This window comes from Microcaecilia unicolor, chromosome 2, assembly GCF_901765095.1.
Source record: "Microcaecilia unicolor chromosome 2, aMicUni1.1, whole genome shotgun sequence".
Lineage (NCBI taxonomy): Eukaryota > Metazoa > Chordata > Amphibia > Gymnophiona > Siphonopidae > Microcaecilia > Microcaecilia unicolor.
The window spans coordinates 295,636,994-295,659,945 of record NC_044032.1 but is presented as its reverse complement, the minus strand read 5'-3'; positions in this window follow the sequence as shown (position 1 = coordinate 295,659,945).

Below are 22,952 nucleotides of genomic sequence, written 5' to 3'. Positions count from 1 at the left end.
TTCAGCCTGAACCACTGTCCTTCCACTTCTTGTACGTCCTCCCAGCCCATCAGCTCCTTCCTCAGGTATTCCCCCATTTTACTAAAGTCACCACGCTTGAAATCCAGGACTTTGAGCTAAGAGTGGCTGCCCTCCACTTCAGCCGTCATATCAAACCAAACCGTTTGATGGTCACTGCTTCCCAGGTGTGCACCCACTCGGACATTTGACACACTATCCCCATTGTGAGCACCAGATCCAGCGTCACTCCCTCCCTCATGGGTTCCGTCACAATTTGTCTGAGCAGAGCACTTTGGAAAGCATCCACGATCTCTCTACTTCTTTCCGATTTTGCAGACGGAACCTTCCAATCTACATCCGGCAGATTGAAATCTCCCATCAACAGAAACTCTTTTTTCTTTCCTAATTTTTGAATATCTGTGATCAGATCTTTATCTAGTTCCTCTAATTGTGTCGGGGGTCTGTAGACAACACCCACGTGGACAGAGGTTCTATCATCTCTTTTTAAGGTGATCCATATCGCTTCTTCCTTTCCCCAGGTCCCTGTCATTTCAGTCACCATGATATCATTCTTTACATACAGAGCTACTCCTCCACCTTTTCGACCTTCTCTATCCTTCCTAAATAGATTATAGCATGGTAGAACAAAAACCCTTGCAGGCTTGCAATCACACAGGAAACAGCGAAGGTGACTCAAAAAGGAGGACTGGACAATGCTCTTGGGTTCAGAATTTACTGAACAATCTACAGACTCAATATGGTCATGTTTTGGCCAGTGGGCCTTCCTCAGGAGTCTAAATACAGAAAACAAAAACACTCACAAAATTAAAACTTAAAATAAAAAGTTAATAAAGGATAAATGTCAATGGATAGCAAAGATGACACTGACAAAAAAGCTAAGGCAAACACGGGTTAAACATAAAGTATTAATCATAATGACTAAAATCATAAATACTATAGATCATAATCTCTTATTTAAGGAACTATGATAAAGTCATCTACACAAAAAGCAGAAAATGATCAACAACAAATAGCACACAAAAAATGATGAATACCAGTTTAACATAGTCTGACAAGTATATGGGATCAACTGTGAAATACAAATTTTGAAACAAATGAAAGCACAAATAGCAATAATCAAAAATGAACATCTATAACAGTATGCACTAATGTACTTCTTAATGATAACAAGTATATGGAATCAACAGTAAAATGCAAATTATGGTACAGACATATGAAAGCATAAATAGTGATATGCAAGTGTGAACATATATAACAGAATGTAAAAATGTACCTCTTAATGCTGTTGGTATGGCATATGCCTTAACTAAAGCTAGAATTGTGAGATCCTAAATTGAAATCAACAGTAAAATGTAAATTATGAAACAAACATATAAAAGCATAAATAGCAATATACAAATATAAACATGCATAACAAAATGCAAAATATGTACCTCTTAATGCTGTTAGTGTGGCATATGCCTCAACTCAAGCTGGAATTATGAGATGCTAATAGAAGTTCATATTCTGATCAAATTACACCAAATTATATTGTATGTACAGACAAAAATAAAATAACAAATCATAAAATGGAGGATTAATTCTATTAGAAGTACAAAAACAGTGCTAGAATATTCTTGTGAGCCACTGCATAACTTTATGTCTTCAAAAAAGTGATATGTGAAAACTTCAGAATACAACTTTGGAAGGAGCTGTATTGCGAATGCTGACATAGATTGATGACAGACCAAAATGTAAAATCACAGTGAAAATTGCTGACAGCTTGATGGACCCTTGGTCTTTCCCAGTATGGCAATACTTATGTACTAATTGTGCTACGTGAATTGGAGTGAGGGAGAGCAAAAATACTTTAGAACAAAAATGAGTGCACAATATGAAAAAAGATCAACATGTGTGGTAGAAATTGTGACACAATATGGTAAAAAATGTGATGGATATAAAGAACTTACAATCAATGCTAGTAGCGGGTCCTGGCAGGAAGATGAAATAACCGTCATTAAAGGAATACTCTGCTGAAAAAAACGTGAAGCGTTCAGGTTTACAAACTAGTGGTTCTACCCTTTAAAGAATGTATATATCGATCACTGCTGCACATTGAAGCATTGAAGTAAAAGTGGGAATAAGCTGCTCATAGTCAAATAATATATTTGGCAATAAAAAAAATACCTTTCTGAGAGCTGGTAAAATGAATACAGTTATGTCAATAGCGCAGGTTCATAACAAATGTGATGCTAGGGCATAAACAGATGAGAACTTACCAGTTGTGTAGACAAGTTATAGAATAGTGCCAGTCTTGCATTTAAAAATTGGTGTTAATGAACAATTGTTAACTATAATTGGTGTTAATTAGACATAATTGGAATAATTCAGCAGTTATGCAGCTCCTGCCCTTTGTTCGGGTTCTATGAAATGTGTGCACAAATCCATAATGTGCAGCTGCAAGGGAGTGTGGACCTGGGAGGAATATGGGTGAGTCAGGCGCATGTCTAACACTTACGAGCACAGGTAATAGAATGCTATCAGTTTCACGCCTGACAGCACTTAAGTTTCAAGTTTCAACTTTATTTAGAATTTTCTACCATCGGACGAGTCATCTAGGCAGCTTACAGTCTAATAAGAGACAGAGAGAAATTAAAGGTACAATCAGACAAGATGAGACATAAGTGGATAAGGGAAGAACTACAATATCGATAGCAACGAGTGGGGGTGGGAGGGGAATCACGAGGTATACCTGTTTTATCAGGGCTCATAGCTACAATACAAAACCCTCCTTGAACAAAAAGGTCTTGATGCCAATTTTGAAGGCATCCATTGACTGTTGGAGTCTCAGGTTAAGCACAAGCATTTACACCAGCCTTTGAGTTGGCGTTGGTGCTGGCACCTAGAGTTAAGTGTCACTATGGACTTGCACCCTATTCCATAACGGAAATTATGTGAATAATTATTATTATATAATTCATGCTCAGCATTCATTGTGAGCCCACTAGGGATAGAGAAGGTACCTGTATATACGAGTGTAAACCACTTTGGTTGAACCACAGATCATAATCCATAACCCACCATCCCAGCAACTAACTTTAGCCACTTGCAACAAATTACTCCCTATACGCATAATGAAGGTAATTTCCAATAAAGGAGATAAAGATAGGGGAGGATAAATCTAAAACCAACACCTGGTAAGACAAAAATAGAAAAAATGATTGATGAAGTAAGGAAGACTCGACACGGATCTGCATTTCGGTGCACAAGCACCTGTCTCAGGAGTCAACAGTATCCGTATGATTGATCTTAAGGAGCAAAATCCTCAATTTCATGTACTGAAACAACAAAGACACGTGGCAGGGTATTTTCGATATGACGTCTAAGTCTGAATTTGGACATTTTACAAAAAACAACCAAATTCAGACTAGAAAAGCAGGTCATGTTCAACAAAAAAGTCTATCTTTCCCTTATGAAAATACTGTTTGTAAAACATTTTGTGATTTGGACGTGTTATTGTTTCGTCCATTTTCAAACAAAAAAATGTCCAAATGCAAAGTCTCCAAAATAGAGGAAGAGTGGCTTAATGGATAGTGCAGTGGGCTTTGATTCTGCCAACATGGGTTCTAGTCCCACTGCAGCTCTTTGTGACCTTGGGCAAGTCAAGTGCAGAAGGGGCACTTTTGGATATGACATCTAAGTCTGAATTTGGATGTTTTTGTAAAACGTCCAAAATCAAAACAGGTCATTTTCTACAAAAAAAAAAAAAGGCTATCTTTTCCTTTTGAAAATGCTGTTTGGAAAAACGTTTTGTAATTTGGACATTTTATTTTTTGGTCCATTTTCAAACAAAAAAACATCCAAATGCAAAACTACAAAATATACAAGAAAATCTACAATAGAATGAAACCATTCATACGTTCTAAGTGTGGTTAAAGCTTTGTAATGTAAATCTCAAAGTGCATCACAGAGTCCACACAGGAAAGAAACCATTTGCATGTAGAGAGTGTGGTAAAAGCTTTGATCAGAAGGTAAACCTCATAATGCACCAGAGAATACACACAGGAGTAAAACAATTTCCATGTTCTGAGTGTGGTAAAAGCTTTGGTTGGAAAGAAAACCTCACAGGGCATCAGAGAATCCACACAGGGATGAAACCATTTACATGCACTGAGGAGGTAAAAGCTTAAGTGTTAGTGGGACAGGTAATTAGGGAATACACACTCCTGCTATGAAGTATGGGAAAATAACACTCTGGTATTTTTTATCTATAGATCTGAATTCAAAGCTCAAATCTACTGATAAACAATAGACACACGGCTCAGATGTTATAAAAAAAAAAAAAAATAGAAAGCTTGGCATCATGTAGAATAGTGGAAAAGTGACATCCCAGGAAAGCAATAGGGCATCCTTAGGGACACTGCAGTGGACATTATAAAATTTTCCGAGGTACACATCTCACCATTGCTCCCTTACCTTGTCTGCTGAGTCCCCCAAACCCCACTACCCCCAATTGTACACCACTACCTTAGTCCTTACAGGTGAAGGGAGCACCAATATGTGGGTACAGTGGGTTTCTGGTGGGTTTTGAAGGGCTCACAGTTTCCTCCACAAGTGTAACAGGTAGGGAGAGGTAGAAACCTAGGTCCACCTGTCTGCATGGCACTGCACCACTACTAGACTACTCCAGGGACCTGCATGCTATTCTAATGGATCTGACTTTAACATCGGAGGCTGGCAAGTAATATTTTTAATCACATTTTGGGGGTGGGGTGGGGTGGGGGTGGGAGGGGGTTAGTGACCACTGGGGGAGTAAGGAGAGCCTTTTGTGTGGAGTGAAGTAGCCTAGTAGTTAGTATCATGGACTTTGCTCGTGAGGTAGTGAGTTCAAGTCCCACTGCAGCTAATTTTTAATAAAAACAGGTCTAGCTCAAAACTTCTAAGTTTTAGTCCTGGGCGTTTTTGTTTTGTTCCATTATGGCTGAAAAACATCTAAGTCTTAGGAATGCCCAAGTCACGCCTTGAACACACCCCTGAAATGCCTCCTTGAGATTTGGACATACTTCTGAAGGACTTCAGAGACAAACATCTAAAAAGAGGTTTCAAAAATACTGATTTGGACATTTTTATGAGAAAAACATCTAAATGCAGACTTACGTCACTTTTTGGACATTTTTCTTTTTTGAAAATGAGCCTGATGGTGTCTTAAACCAAAAGTAATTCCTGCCCAAGAGGTTTGTTAACTAAAATTTCTGCAACAATTATTATCTTTTTCTCCTTATTTGGACATTTTTACATTAGGGGAATATCTTATTCTGTTTTTGTTGGCAATTTCAAAAAGCCATTTACCTATGTAATGGACTAACTGAAAATTACCCACCACCCCTGTAAGTAAATGCACAATTGTTGGTTCTTTGTTAGTGCTGCATCAGAAAACTATTGGTTTATTTTGATTGCAGCTGCTGTTTGCCACACCCTAGAATCTGCCACCCTAGGCAATGGCCTATTCTGCCTAATGGTTAAGCCTGCCCTGGTCAGCAGCCTAAAGCATCATTTCATAAATAAAACCACATGCAGTCATATAATCTGCCTTTCTATTCTCCTACTTAACCTTAGTTGTAACCAGAAAAATGCTCAACTCTACACTATCAGAAATATATCTCACTTGCATGCACCTTTTCATCTACTGTTCCAGCAAGAAAGTCCTGCCATATTTGACTTTGCTCTAAGTGCGCTTTATAGCCAGTATCTGTCTGCTGCACAGTAAAGCAACATTCATGCAGACTGGGATTTTATGTTTTGACTAAAAGTTTTTACCCATATGTATTGCATGAATCATTCATGACGTTTTGTCTGTCACACCGTACCTCTCTGTCTTCTTACGCTTGTTTTCAGGGGAAACACAACAGCTTGTCTGACAATGAAACTGTCCACAATCAAACTAACTGCAAATATTTTTACTACATTTAAAACTGCAGTCTGTTGTTATGGCAGTCAATTAGTACAGGAAGAGTATGATAGACAGAGAAGAACCAGGAAAGAGACTATCAAATTATGTTTGCACTGAGATGCAATGAGCAGGCTTTGGTTTAATAAGCACTCCCAGTTTTTGCTTACGGTTCACTTTATATCTGTAACTGTTTTAACTTTCCTGATTTAATCCTTATCCAGGTCTAGTGAGAAACCCATCTTGCATGACTCTCCAGTGCTTGCCCTCAGTTACTACCACGCTGCCCATGGATAACGGAATGGGATGGGACACTGGAGCCATGGCCTCACCAATATTTTGCCCCAAAACAGCATCAGCAAATAGAGAGATTGAGGGTGTGGTGAGAGATTGGTTTGTTTGGCCCTTCTACCCAAAAAGATCTTCCACTGCACCTGATACAAGGTTGTTGACCTAGCAGGGAGGCTTCAGGCCTGTGCTGGCTTTTTCCATACTCTTGCCTGATGTATTTTGCTCCCTCTAGTGCTGATTTTCAAAAGACATGGCAGAATGACAAAGACAAGAGGGCATTTAAATGTAAGCTCCATAACCAGTGGTCTAAAACCTCCCTTGAGAAACTGGGCATTTATATTCAGCAACAGAATAGGCTCTTTCCAATGCTGATCTTTAGCCACTCACTAGGTGTCATGGAGCCATGGCACACTTAGCTGTGTTTTTTTATGTACGATTGCTCCTGAGTGTTCCATGCTTGATTAACATTGCAGTGCAAGTATGTGTGTTTCCAACGATCGTCTTGATATACATTTTTTAAATTCAATTCTCTGTGCTTAATGTTTAATGTTTGTTATGCAGGTGACTGTTCATGATCTCCAGAGGAAGCAATGGCGAAACGAGCACCTATCGGGATCTGAAGCTAAGATAAGTCACCCGTCTGCTCTGTATATTGACTGCTTTATAATTTAGAATGCACTCAGATGAAGTTACGAAGTTCAACCATTTTTCAGTATATTTACTCAGCATAGTGGTTGTTTTGTTTTTTATTAAAAGAAAAATCCAATTGAAAAATCACAAAAAAAGGAGTTCTAATTTGTTTCAACAAAAGACCTTTGTTAGTTCATTAAAAGACTTTTGTTAGGATCGGAGGTTTTATTTTGGACCTATGATTACAGCAGTCACTAAAAGTTTCATGTCTGCGCTGGTTCAAGTAGTGCTTAGACAATTTCTTTGCGACATATGAGGTCCTTTTACCTCTTTCCATAAAAGCTAATTTTTGGATTTAGACTATTGGTTCACCTCCTTTGTGTACTGGTGTGAAATAGTGTGAGTGAACACATTTTTGTCATTTTTTGTTTTTGACACTTAGCTCAAGCCAGTCTGAGAATAAAAGTAATATCCTTCTTCAGTACCTTTTAAAAACATGGTCTCTCTTCTTCAAAATGTGAGATATGAATAACATCATGCACAAGTGTAAATCATCCCATGCCACAGATGATTATCCTGTGAGCTATCACATATATTTTTCTCACAACCATGAGAAAAAAATCATTGCACAGAAAAATATATTTACTGACATGCTGGAGGATCTTTGGAAAACTGATGTCCAAATGTATAACATTCATGAAATTCAAGCGCAGTCTCAGATGGCTTATACATCTCTTGATTCCTATGTCTTTACAGATGAGACAATGCACCACTCATATTCTACCTTAGATAATTTCTAGACAACTGGAAATAATCTCATGGTCAGGCACTTGTAGTAACATATGTGGTAATTTAATAAAGTGGTATCTAATTTTAGCAGTATTCTAGTCATTTATGTGTGTAAGTGACCTCTTAAAAAATACTGTCCAAACCACAAGAAAAAGAAATACCAGGGGCCTTCACAAGCGAGACAAAAACGTTTTATTGATTTCTCATATATCCTGTGTATAAAATTTGCTCTATTGTGGTTTAGACTTTGTTTTGTGCTTTGAATATCCTCTTTTTGCTCTTAAAAAATATTAACAGAAAATTATTCAATGTTTTGGTGGTATATACTTTGCCAGTGACCATGAACATCAGTTTGGGCCGAACATGAATGGAATGCAATGATAGTATTATATAATTTACATGCGTTTTGGCTAACATCTAGGTGCAAACATTTACATCAACTGTAGAACATAAGAACATAAGTATTGCCATAGCGGGACAGACCTAAGTCCATCAAGCCCAGTATCCTGTTTCCAACAGTGGCCAATCCAGGCCACAAGTACTTGGCAAGATCTCAGAACAGTAAAACAGATTTTATGCTGCTTATCCTAGAAATACTGTCAAAAATTAATGGGCACTTCTCTACTGAAAAATACACTCAAAACTGATAAATGTAGTAGAGGATACAGAAAAAATACAATATGTTACGATCTCATATGCGGGTAAGTCTCATATATACTTAACGGCTGGTGTCACTTCACTCCCTCGGTGAACCTATTGCCGTATAATATTATAATCATAGACTCTTACCCCCAACCTACCAATGCCTGAAAAACTTTACTATTTATTCTTTTATTCTTAACATTATATGTAAAGATCAGGCAATGTGTTACTTATCTTAGCTTGTTTCTAACGGGTGTGCTCACAAACCCCGACAGGTAGCCTGTTTCGCAATTCTTGCTTTGTCAAGGGGGAGCGCTTCACCTCATCTGTCAAGATACAAGCAAATATGTCTTAAAATCCTGTAATCATAGTGTACTTCTGACTATTTCTATTAATATTGGTCCCAGCTATTAGACTTACGTTTGCTCGTAACACTTCTGGTTTCTTCAACAAGAACCTAAAATGGCGACAGCGTCTTTATACTATTGCCGCTACCGGAAACAGCTGATCACTGTGTCCGGTAATAAGTAATAACATACCAACTTACATGTAACATCCCCAATGTACATGAGTATTCAGTCCATTGGGTTCTGTAGTATTTAATTTATGTATCCAGAAAGTCTCCCTTTGTAGAACCTTTCTGTTGTAATCTCCGCCTCTTGGTGACGGAAAAACTCGCTCTATAACTGAACATCTTAGCGATTCTATATCATGAGCAAACTGTATACAGTGCTGTACAAGAGGGGCTCCTAGATTGTGTGCTTGGATGCGGAGATTACAACAGAAAGGTTCTACAAAGGGAGACTTTCTGGATACATTGAAGAGGTGGGCTTTAAGTAAAGACTTGAAGACGGGCAGGGAGGGGGCTTGGCGTAAGGGCTCAGGAAGGTTGTTCCAAGCATAGGGTGAGGCGAGGCAGAATGAGCGGAGTTGGCGGTGGTGGAGAAGGGTACTGAGAGGAGGGATTTATCCTGTGAACGGAGGTTACGGGCGGGAACGTAAGGGGAGATGAGGGTAGAAAGATAGTGAGGGGCAGCAGACTGAGTGCATTTGTAGGTAAGAAGGAGAAGCTTGAATTGAATGCGGTATCTGATCGGAAGCCAGTGAAGTGACCTGAGGAGAGGGGTGATATGAGTATATCGGTTCTGGCGGAATATGAGACGTGCAGCAGAGTTCTGAGGAGGCCGGTGAGGAGTAAGTTGCAGTAGTCCAGGCGACAAATTCCAGAGTTTAGTTACAAATTGAGTGAAGAAATATTATCTTTGGTTTGTTTTAAATTTACTTAGTATTTAGTAGCTTCATTACATGTCCCCCTAGTCCTAGTATTATTGGAAAGAGTAAACAAGCAATTAACATCTACCCATTCCACTCCATTCAGTATTTTATAGACCTCTATCATATCTCCCCTCAGCCATCTTTTGTCCAAACTGAAGAGCCCTAGGTGTTTCAGTCTTTCCTCATAGGGAACTCTTCCCATCCCCTTTAGCATTTCCGTCGCCCTTCTCTGTACCTTTTCTAATTCCACTATCTTTTTTGAGATGCGGTGACCAGAATTGAACACAATATTCGAGGTCTGGTCGCACCCTGGAGTGATACAAAGGCATTATGACATCCTCATTTTTGTTTTCCATTCCTTTCCTAATAATACCTAATATTCTATTTGCTTTCTTAGCTGCCGCAGCACACTCAGCAGAGAGTTTCAACGTATCATCAACAACGACGCTGAGATCCCTTTTTTGGTCGGTGACTCCTAACGTGCTATAGTTCAGGTTCCTCCTTCCCATATGCATCACTTTGCACTTGCTCACATTAAACGTCATCTGCCATTTGGATACCCAGTCTCCCACACTACTTTGGGATGTAGGACTGACCAAAAACTTTCCCTCCTGGAACAGGGTAAAATAACAGCTCTGCAAACATCCTTTTTCACTGTGACTTGTCCTGGCTGTAAACTCACATAACAAATATAATACTTTTAAAGTAAAAAGTAAAAGTACCACAACTACAATGAATGCAACTATTGTTAACATTTTTATTCCCAAAACTGTATTGCTCTACAATTCAATCCATTTTGCCTTTAGTAAAGGTACATTTTTGAAAATACGATTGCGCTTATGAGTCATTAATCCAGGACAGCTAAAAAGGTGTTTAACAACTGCACCAGCAGAAAGTGGACAGTTTAGTCTAATAAAAAGTTCCTTCAGATCAGTCCAAGTTGCAATATTACTTATGTCCTCTGACTAGGTCTGCAGGTTTTGGTCAAGGGAATCTATGAAACACTTGGCTTCCATATACCAAAGAATACTTTATCATCATTACTGCCATCATCTGCATTAGAAGTAGTGCAGCTCAGTTCATCACTTGAATCTTCATCCTCGTTATCATCATCATCATCATGCTCACTAATTACAAAGAAGGTTTCACAAAGTTTGAATCACTGTCTGTTGTTGTTCTAACAATTTTTTGTCTCATGGCAAACTCTGAATATTTTCAAGAATGTATGTATTAGCTATAAAGGAGGGATTTAAACTGTTGTATGTGTTATTTGCTTTGCTGATATTAGATTATGGTGTCATCTGTAATATGGTTGCTTTGCAAATCCCAGTTATATCATTGGGTTTTGACATTTTATGCTTCAGGTCCCTCATCATATTCCTGCATTGATATATAAACCTATTACCACTTAAGCCAATTCCAGTGATAAATACTAGAATCTTTGCAGGGAACGGGAGAAGCAAGTTTAAACACATGAAGGATCCTATTTGTAGGGTTATGATACCAACTAAAAATAAACAACTGAAGTCTTCCTGTGTTCCCATACCGATGTTTTACATAAATGCTAGGTTGGTGGATAGTAAATCTGTTTTGATACAGGAATGGATTGAGGTAGAGCAACCTTGGATAGTTTTTATTGTTGAGACCTGGCTTCATTCTAGGGAGGATCCAGTTCTTAATGTATTATGTCCTAATGGTTGTAAGATCCCACATGTAGTTAGAGAAGGAAAGAGGCGGTGGATTGGCTCTGATTTATAGATCTTATTTTCATATTCAGTTGGAGTCTACCCATATTACCCCTTTTTTGGAGGTGATGGCCTGCTCTATTCAAGATGATTTATTGCAGATCAAACTGGGATGTGTGTTGTTTTATTGCCCTCCAGGAAAATGGAAATTAACACAAGATGATTCTAGGGATTTTATTTCTGGGATTAATTTGGTAACTTCAAATTTATTATTATTGGGTGATATTGATATTCATCTATATAATCTAGAGGATATTGTGTCCAGAGCAATGATAGATATGTTGCAGTACCTGGAATATCATAAAGTGGCAGGAGGTTCTACCCATGAAAAAGGCCAAGAAACTGATCTCATGGCATATAGGTTTCAGCCTCAAGGAGATTTTCAAGTTGAAGATTTAGCTTGGACACTAATTATATGGTCAGATCACCACCAATTGCAATTTGTTCTCAAAAGTAAAGAGGTTGCAAATTCTTTTAGACCAGGTATCAGGAAGCAATATGCCTCAAGAGATAAGATCGACAAAGAAGTTTTTTGGGATAGAATTTCGAATAAGCTGACAAATCAGAGTATTGTTGCTGAAAATTTGATGGTTCACTGGGATAGAGTTTCTGGTGAAGGTTTGGATGATATTGCAACAATTCAGGTAAAGTGGGGCTCTGGTAAGAGGAAAATCTGGTTGGTTTACTGAGAAATTGTTGGATTTGAAGAGAAATTGTAGGAGGTTACAGAGATGTTGTAAGGGGTGCCTGGAAATACATAGACAAGAATGGTGTACAGCCGTGGGCATATGTAAAGCTGCTATAAGACAAACTAAATTAGAGTATTTTTCTAATTATATTGGAGCAGAAAATATTTATGTTAAGAAACTTTACTCGTTGCTGAATACTGAGAACTAAAGATGTATTAGAAGATAATGTGGAGATTCCTTCGGCAGATGAGTTTGCAGTATTCTTTAGAACTAAGGCACCATTTTACTAAGGTGCACCAAAAAGTGGCCTGCACTGGTGTAGACGCGTGTATTGGACACGCGCATGTCCTTTTTTTAGTGCACCTACAAAAATGGGCCAAAAATGGACATGTGACAAAATAAAAATTGGCGCACGTCCATTTTGGGCCTGATACCTTACCACCACCCATTGACCTAGCGGTAAAGTCTCATGTGTTAACCGGACAGTAATGGTCTACACGCATACAATGCCGATAACCGCCCAGTGCGCTTACAGTGGCATTTTCAAAAGAGAAGGACGCCCATCTTTCAACACAAATAGGAGACAGGCGTCCTTCTCGCAAGGTCGTCCAAATCGGCATAATCGAAAGCCGATTTTTGGGCACCCTCAACTGCTTTCCGTCATGCAGACGACCAAAGTTCACGGGGGGGGGGGTGTCGGAAGGGTAGCGAAGGCGGGACTGGGGCGTGATTAGGAGATGGGCGTCCTTGGCCGATAATGGAAAAAAGAAGGGCATCCATTTTTTTTCACAACAAAGCCTCAAAAAGGTGCCAGAACTGACCAGATGACCACCAGAGGGAATCGGGGATCACCTCCCCTTACTCCCCCAGTGGTCACTAACCCCCTCCCACCATAAACAAAAAGGTTAAAAATACTTTTTTGCCAGCCTCACATGCCATACTCAGGTCCATCGCAGCAGTATACAGGTCCCCAAAAGGACCCGATGACCTTAATGTAGAAGAATGGATTGAGAAGATGAAATCGAGATTGAGAATTTTAAGGGTTCCTGTAGAAGACCAGGTTGAGGTCATTCGTGATCACCTGAGGGGAATAGTGCTGGACACAATCAAGTACTCCTTACCGAGAGATTGTTCTGTGGAGGCCATTTATGATGTGCTCCGCCAGGTCTATGGAGACAAGGTGGCTCTGGGTCTTCGGATCCAGGAGTTTTACAACTACCGGCAGGGAGAACGTGAATCCATCCGAGTGTTCGCCTACAAGCTACAAGAGAAGATGGAGATTATCATGAAGCGGGACAGAAGGAGGATGGGGAATGCCGAAGAATCGTTAAAAGAACAATTCTGAGAGACGAAGCCTTGAGGAGAGAAATTTCAAAGCGGAGCGAGGACAATCCAGCCATGCCGTTCTCAGACTTGATGCAAGCTGCCATTCGGTGGGCAGGAGAGGAAAGAGAACAACCGCCAAAGAGGATTCTTCAAAGGAACCGGAAGGAAGCTGGCGATTACAGCCGTCCTGGGGAGTCAGCTATGGTTGCTATGATGCAACAAATGACCAACATGTTAGCCCGGATGTGCGAGCATCAGGAGGCGGAATGGGACAAGCAGCGGAGAGAAAGAAATGACTGGAGGTATGCGAATCCCCCAAGGGAACGTGCAGGTCCTAGCCAGAGCTGGGGGCCGACAAGAACACAGTCGGGGGAGATCATCTGCTTTCGGTGCCGGGAACCAGGGCATTTCGCAAGAGATTGCCAAAGTGAGAGCATCAGTAGACCTTATGCCGGACCAAAAAGGGAAGAACCAGCTGTACCAAATACAAGTGGAAATGTCCCAAGGAATAGCAGTGTACGTGGTGATCCGGTGGAAACATCAAAGGGAAGTGATCCTCATGCGGTTGTCAGAATGCAAAGGAACTTGATTAGTACGGAGCTAAAGGAAGAAAAGCTTTTTGGAGAAAAAGCCGTTGGAGCCAGTCTGAAGCTTAAAGTGAAGATTGATGGTGTGGAGATGGTGTGCACAGTGGACACAGGATCTAGCGTCTCCACTATCATGGCCAGTTTTTTCTACAAAAACTTCAAAAACACTGATTGCCTGAAAGATGCTAGTCAGCTGACACTGGTAGCAGTTAATGGGATTGATCTACCAGTACTAGGCTACATTGATGCCGACGTTCAATGTTTAGGACAGCGGGTGCTAGAAAGGTGCATTTTTATCGTGAAGGATAATTTCCAGGATGGGCAAGTGGACACTACTTCCTCACAAGGCATTGTGGGGATGAACATCCTTCGACATCTGGAAGGGTTATTTAAGGACCTATCCTGTTTTAACCTGGAACCAATAAAGATAGCGGGAATCCTGTCCAAAATCACACAGAAACATTCCAACTCCAGAGAAAATGATGGAGGGGTAAAAGTGCAAGGGATCGCGAAGCAAATTATTCCAGTTATGTCTGAGAAAGCTGCCAGAAAAACTTCCGGAGTTTTATCAATGTCTGTCTCCAGAAAGATTACCTTTCCGAATAAGATTATAATAGCAAATACGATGGTCAAATCAAATCGAGAGAATTTTCTGGGAAAAATGAAAAATAGAGAAGTACGAGATGTCATAATCCCGGAAAGGACACAGTTCGCAGATGAGCTGCAAAAGGAGAAATCTAATGCTGAACCAGAGGTCAGTAAAAAGGCTAATAAGGGAGATTCAATGATAGTTCCAAGTCTGCTTCAAGAACAAGATAAGTTGTTTCTGGCAGTAAAGGAGGAGGCTGATCTGTCAAAGGAGCAATGTAAACAGTTAACCCAGGCGCTCTTAACAGAGAAGCAGAAAAGCAGTTTGTTTGAGGCTAAGATGAGAGAACGGATCAGTACACTAGAGGAAGAACATGCAGCTTTACAGAACAAAATGCATACCAGATATCAGGACACCCAACAAATGCAGCTGACATCCAAACAAGTTAGTGCGCAGATGGAGAATCGGATCACTCACCTGGAACAAGAAAATGGTATCCTTCGAGACGCTGTTAGCGCTGCTACCAACCAAATGGAAAGCAAGCAGACTTCTGAACTTAATAAATTGCGGCAGAATTGTGCACAGCTCCTGAATGAGTTGGCTGAAAAGAATAATAAAGCAGCTCAGGAGGAACTGCAAAAGAAGAGGGCAGAACAAGCAGTGGCACAGTTAATGGCTCAACAGCAAGAAGCTGAGAGAAGAAGGGAGGAAATTGAGATCTATTTAAGGAAAATGACAGTACAATATGAAGACATACAGGCTAAGTTGTTGGCCAAAGAGAATGAAATCAAGAGTCTATACAGTAAAATGACGGATACAGTTGTATCCAAACAACAGCTGGAACAAAGAATGATACAATTAATTGAAGAACAACAAGCAAGGGTGGAAGAAGATTCACGCAGAATACAGATGCAGGAACGGGTGGAGCAGAAGGAGCTAATGAAAGTTCAGAAACGAAATTGTCCCACACAGGTGGTAGCCCAAGCCTCTACGTCAGTTACTGCGAGAGTACAACAGGTTGTTGCGGAGAAAGAGAGATTGGGTTTTGTTGTGGGGACAGAGGTTCTCGGGGCGACATAAAATTCAGGACCTCTGGTAGGCTCAACTGGATAAGCTGATACAAATTTTGGGAAGTAATGACAATGTTTTAAGAATAAGGAATGGAAAACATGGGGAAAAAATAATTTATAGAGACTTAGTGAAAAAATATGTTTTGAATGTTATGTCAGAAAATAATCTAATTCAGGATGTTGTTAATAAACAGAGAGATGACTTGTGTACAGCACCTGTATTAGATTGTCTGAAATATGGTTGGTACATTATATGTACTGATATAACTATTATACCTGCTGAGCCAGATTATGAGAACACCGATAGTGTAAGAAGCTCTAGTAGGAGCGCTAAGGCAGTGCATTTGCCATATTTGAGTGGATGGTTGGTAGGGAATGGGAAAGAATGGGAGTAAGGATGTATTCTTTTGGTTGGGAGAAAAATTTTGAAAAGGGGGATCTGGGGGTTTGGGTAGAGGTGATGCGAGGATCAGTTAGTGTGATGAAATATTGGGGACAATATTTGTTTTCAGCATGGGTGAATGTAACATGGGGTTAGGGAAAGAAGAAAAAAACAAAGTGGTAAAATGTGGATTTACTTGTGCTGGTGAACATTCCGCCAGTCAGCAATGTAGCTTAGAATTTTGAGAAGGGTTTTGGAATGGGAAGCTAAGGGGGGTTACCTGGGAGACGGGGCTGGCTGGCAGTTGCAGAGAGAGGTTCTGGCAACTGAAGAGAGTGGATGTGCTGTTTGATGTGGGACAGGCAGTGTGGAATTGAAGGAAATTAAAAGTTTTAGGAAGTGAGTTTGGCTGGCAGTGAAAGTATTGAGGTGAGAGTGATAGTAAAAGTGAGATTGAGAAAGGGAGATTTGGGAATTTTGTGTAAATGTGGAGTGAATGGTGAAGAGAGTGTGTTGGACAGTCTGAGAGAGAGGAGGTGTACTTGGTGATGTGGAGAATTGTATGGTGTTTGAGAGTTTTTAATTTGAGAGATTTTATAGTGAAATTGGTTAAGGCTTAGTGGGAAGGTTACAGGTTAAAAGAGAAGATTTTTAGGGTGTTTTAGTGGGAATTTTGGGATTTTTGGGGTTAAGGGGCTAATTATAAGGGAAACACGGGAAGGATTTAGAAAGGATTGTTTAGGAAATAGTGTATTTAAGCAACAGTTAAGCATATAGGGATAGGGGTTAAGTAGGGGTTAAGTTGTGGGTTAATAGGGTCACAGCTTAGTTTTAAATTGAAGGGAATGTGGAAGGAGGATATGTGTGTTGTGAATAAATGGTGAAAAGAAGAAGACTGCCAAACACACCTGTGTTAGTGCTAGTTAGGGAATAAAAAAAGTTTAGGTAAAGAAGGAAAGGATCTGACAGAGAGGGAATCTGAAATTATTTTTTTATTTCTTCAGCTAGAAGGCCACAGTGGAAAAAAAAACCATTTGCTTCCCTGAAGTGCAGAATCCTTATTGACTTAAACAGAGTAGATAGGGTCTTGCTTCCATTTACTTTAAATTTAAGGAAAGGTTTAGGAAGAAGAGTCGTGTACACATTCTTCTGAAGACGACTGCAAGGGACCCGACGCAAGAAAGATTTTGCTGCACGTTTGGGAGAAAAGAAGTCTGAAGCATCAGCAGCTAAGTGACTGTGGGAAAAAACCGGGACTGGGGTAAAGGATAAGGGAAAAGTGAGAGAGACTTACCTGGGAAGGGAAAAGGAAAAGAGAAAGGAAATAAATAAAGCACTTACCTGTTCCTGTAAAAAGTGAGTGGAGACATCTCCTGAAAAACATAAAAGTTGACATAAAGTATCAAATTCAGAAAGAAAGTTAACCAAAGGGGCATTAAGAAGAGTTTAAAAGGGGAACAGAACTAAGGAAAAAGAAATGTAATACTTATCTGACTTCTTTAATCTGATGCAGAGGTGTGAATTCCTGGAAAGAAAAGAAAGTATTTTTTTTAGTTGACTGTTGGGTTTGTTGTACAATTTTTAATTGCATTAAAATTACTTTGTCTATTTCACTGAAAGAGGGGTACTATTAAATGTTACTTTGTTATTGATAAAAAAAACCTGTTTCTGTCTGGGTTTGTACGCTCAAGCAAGCAAGTATCCTGAAATTTAGTTTCATTTCCTCACTGAGTCCGAGTGGCTGAGTGACGTGGTTAGTTATTGTACCCACTCCTCATTCTTGGTGTCAGGTGTTCCGACAAGGCTGGCACGACTACAACCATCAGGCTGTTGGAACACCGTCAATTTTATACATCACACTCAAGAGTGTGGGGGTGGGTAACACTAAGGGCTATGGTAGTGGTGTGCAGTTGTGGGGAGTGGGTTGGGGGGCTCAGCACCCAAAGTAAGGGAGCTATGCACCTGGGAGCAATTTGTAAAGTCCACTGCAGTGCCCCCTAGGGTGCCCGGTTGGTGTCCTGCTATGTCAGGGGGACGAGTGCACTACGAATGCTGGCTCCTCCCTCGACCAAATGGCTTGGATTTGTACGTTTTTGAGATGGATGTCTTTGGTTTCCATTATCGCCGAAAACCGAGGACGACCATCTGAAAAATGACCTAAGGACGACCATCTTGAAGGTCGACCTAAATTTCATGATTTCGGTGTCCCCGACCGTATTATTGAAAAAAAAGATGGATGATGTCCATCTTGTTTCGATAATATGTGTTGCCCCACCCCTTTATGAGGCCATCCTGCAAGGACGACCTCATGAAAACTTGGGTGCCCCGTTCGATTATGCCCTTCTTAGTGGACACACGTAAAAAAATGAAATTACTACCTGGGCCATGTGGTAGTCGGGCAGTAGTTCAAAACTGTCGTGCATAGGACTCATGTAGTTGCCTACGCAGCTTAGTAAAAGGGCCCCTAAAATTGAAAAAGCCAGAAAAGAGATTCCTCCAAAAATAACCTCTACATTAGATTTTATTCAGGATCTTGATTTATCTAATAGTTGCATCCATGCAGATAAAGTTTGGAATAACTTTTTGATTTTTTGTTGGTACTGTAAATACTCAAAATCTCATTGCTCAATGGATGTTTGTCCAGTAAATTTGATGTCTATGGCTCCTCCTCAGTTTATAGTGTTTCTGTATCAAGGACTTATGGAGGTGATTGATAAAGGACAATTTCCAAAGAAGAAAGAATTAATTATCCTTATTCCTATCCCTAAAAATTCTTCCTTGCTATCTAGTGTAGTTTCAAATTATAGACCAGTGACTTCTATACCACTTTTAGTGAATGTAATGGAAGGACTGGTAGCACAATTGACAAGTTACTTATCTCATCATGATATTCTACATGAATCTCACTCAGGTTTCAGGAGGGGCTATAGCACAGAGACAATTTTGGCTACATTAACATCTGAGTTTAGGCAGTTCATCAGTAAATAGTCAAAGGAAGGTTTGTTTGATGCAATATGGTCTTTCAAGCGCTTTTGATTTGGTGGCTCATTATCTACTGTTATCTATTCTGGACTTCTATGGGGTAGGAGGCTGTGTTCTTCAATGGTTCAGTGGCTTTTTGACCAGTAGAAGTTACAAAGTGAGGGTGAAAGGGTCCTTTTCCACTGAGTGGAGCCTGAGCTTTGGAGTCCCTCAGGGCTCACCCCTGTCTCCCATTCTTTTTAATTTAATCATGGCACCTCTGGATAAAAAGCTGGCAGGTCTGGGGTTTAAAATTCTGATGTATGCAGATGGTATAACAGTTTTTATTCCTGTTGAAGGATATTTATGGAATGTGGTTCCCATTGCATCCAGGATGATTAATCTAATAGAAGGATGGGCAAGTTCCTTCAGACTTAAGATGAATAAGGATAAAACAAAGTTTATAGTGTTTGGTAATAAATTCAATATGGGGAATGAGAATAGTCTGTATTGATAATATCAACATCCCATTGGAGTCCTCTCTTAAAATCTTGGGAGTGTGACCTTTGATAAAAAATCTTTGAAGAGCACAACTGATATTTAGGGCATCTAAGTTTGATAGAATCACCCCATTATTGGTTCAGCTGCATTTTTACTGCTTTTACCTAGTTACTTCTGATGCTTGCAGTTAAAAGTAAACAATAAAAGTGGCACAAAGACCTAAATGGTGATTCCTCAATAAATCAAATGAAACGGCAAAACCTGGAACAGGATTTTGCAATTGCAAACCTCATCACACAGACAGTGGATCATCTCATCTTAAATTTTGGTGATCAGGGAATACAACCTATGAGAACAGTAGAGTGACCCATGTTTGTTGAACTGATTACTAGTCTGCAGTCCAACAGTGATGAGTTCGGTCACTTTGAAGTGGAGATGAAGCTGGAGCTGGTTGTAGTTCTTGATGAAAAGACATATATCTCTATCACAATAGATTGCTGGACATCCCATGGAAAATTTTACATTGGGCTGACTGTCCACTGGATTGATAGAGTCTTTAGAGAGGAAGTCTGCTTGTCTGGCCTTAAGATTGAAGAGTTTCCATACATTTGACATTTCTTGCATCAGTTCTTGAAGATATTCAGAGTTGGCCATCAGACGAAAAATAGGACAACAACAGACAAAGATCTCAACTTTGTGAAAGCCTTCTCTGTAATTGGACAGCATGACAATGATAACAAATATGAAGATGAAGATGCAAGTGATGAATTAGCACTACTACTAATGCAGATGATAATGACAACAATGATGATAAAGTATTCTTTGCTGTAAGGAAGTCAAGTGTTTCAGACAGAGATTCCTTGGATCAATATCTGCACACCCAGTTAAAAGGCATCAGTAATATTGCTGTCTGGCCTGATTTGAAAGAACTTTTTATCAGACTGAACAATCCACTTCCTGATAGTGCATTTGTTGAACACCTTTTCGTTGTGGTGGATTAAAGATTCACAAGCACACTCAAATGAGTGACAGTCATTTTCAAAATTTAGTTGTGCTAAAAGTGAAGTAGATTGAATTGTAGAGCAATAAAATTGTATTCACTGTAGCTATGGTACATGTACCCCCCCCCCCCCCCCCGTTTACTAAGCTGCACCAGCAGCTGCAGTGTAGCAATGCCAACACTGCCTATTCAAAGAGAATGGGCTGTGTCAGCATTAGCTTATGGCAGCCACTATGCGGCTTAGTAAACAGGAGGGTTACTGTTTACTCAAAAAGTATTATATTAGGCAGTAACATTTTTACTTTTACTTAAGTCATTTTTAAATTTTGTTCTTCACTGTACTTTTACTTAAGTATTAAAATATACATTTATTTTTACTTTTACTTACGTACTTTGATCTAGTACTTTGAACAAGACTGTGTGTGGGATACAAGTGTCATGTATTATTATTAACATCAAATGTGTGAGAACCCTTCATTCTTAAGACCAGACAAGCAGACTTCCCATCTAAAGACTCTATCAATCCAGTGGACAGTCACCCCAATGTAAAAGTTTCCATGGGATGACCAGCAATGTATTTTGATAGAGATATATGTTTATTCACCAACAACTGCAACCAGCTTCAGCTTCATCTACACTTTAAAGTGACTCAACTCCTCACTATTCTGTTTGACTGGAGATCAGTAACCAGTTCAACAAACACAGGCAACGCGGAACAGCAGGGCGGTGGGGGAGCGGCGGTGGCGAGGTGGCAGACCAAAATTGCCTCCCACCTTGGGATCTGGCCCCCTCCCTTCACGAGGCCTGGCTACACTACAATCTGAAAGCAAAAGTGCATACATGTTTCTGTCTTGGAGCATGCTGTGGATATAAAGTACCCATACACATTTGCAACTTTGTTCTTTGTGGGTGGAGGGGAGAGTAGCCTAATGGTTATAGCAGTAGGTTAGGAACTAGACAATCCAGGCTCAAATCCCCCAGCAGCTCCCTGTGGCCTTGGGCAAGTTCCTCCCCCCCCCCCCCCCCCCCACCCCATTGCTCTGGTTCTGATGCTAAGCTAGTTCTGGCATCAATGCCTGTTCAGATCATGCCTCCCTATGCTGGGCAGCAGCAATATAGTGATACCTCACAGTAGATCTAAGCAACTTTCGCAAACCTCTGAAGACACATCTCTTCAAGAGCGCCTACAAAAAGCACCCTTAAAGACACAAATCACCTCCTATCAAAACTATCCTATCTAATACCTTCCTTTCTAACTCATCATCCATCTTCTGATTACTTTGATTGTATCCAATTCCCTGTCATGACTTTGTCATAACAACACTCTGTAAGCCACATTGAGCCTGCAAATAGGTGGGAAAATGTGGGGTACAAATGCAATAAATAAAATAAATAAATAAATAAATAAATAAATAAATAGAATAGATAGAAGAAAGCAATGGTAAAATACTCCTGTATTGTGCAACAAAACCACAAGGGGGAATCCCTCACTGCATGGTCACCAGAAGTCAACCCATCTCAAGAGTACATCTGCACCTTTGTGAGTACTTTTTTCATGAGAAATAATACAAAGAATTTGAAAATGCAACCTTCATAGCTTGTTTTCCTCTCTGATCTAAACATATCTCTTGGATGCCTCTTCTGAGGGCAGTGAAATGTCCACATTGTGGAACAAAGCTCATTCTCTTATCTGCATGACGGGACAACAGTTTTCAGACTGCTAATTTATGTGCTTAAATGGCTTTGAAAATTTCTTGTAAAAGGTTTATTGTAAACCCGATCAGTAAGTTGCAGTAGCAATTTAATCAATCTGACAAAAAGAATCAAAGCTAGGCCAGAATGGGCAGGACAATTAATGGAATGAACTATTACTTTTTTCTTTGTGAAGCAACTCTGAATATGAAATATGAAAAAAAAATCTATCTATAAATGTATATAAATGTATATATATTTTTTTGCTTAACTTTGCATAAGTTGAATTGACTCTTTATTAGCTACATGTCAGAGGAACGAGAGATTCATTGCAAACAGAGCATCCTGTTTATGTTCTTTTCCATTGAGTGGTTTCCTGTTTCACTGTACATGATTTTCTCACGCCTGTATAAAATTTCATGAATAAGCCTTGGGTTTTAAATCAATTATGTTATTCTATTAAACAAGGGTCAAATAGCAGTAACTTAAACATGAAAATTAGATCAAGTGATGTCCTCAAACCAGTCATATGATACACTGTAGAAGTAGTATATATTACATTTATTAAATGATAGAGAAACGGACAATACCACAGTCTATTTTATGTACGCCACATATTTTGAGGCCTCAATCACAAAGCAGCTTTAACAATGACTGATGGTGTAGCATGTAATAATGTGATGCAAATTACAACTTCAGATAACTGAACAAGGAGTAAACAATGAAAACAAATGCATTTTTAACAAGTTTTTTGCCAATCCTTTGGGCTTCTAACTGAATCAAAACTAGGGATAGAATCCTGCTTCATGAACATTCATTTTGCAGCTACCAGCGGG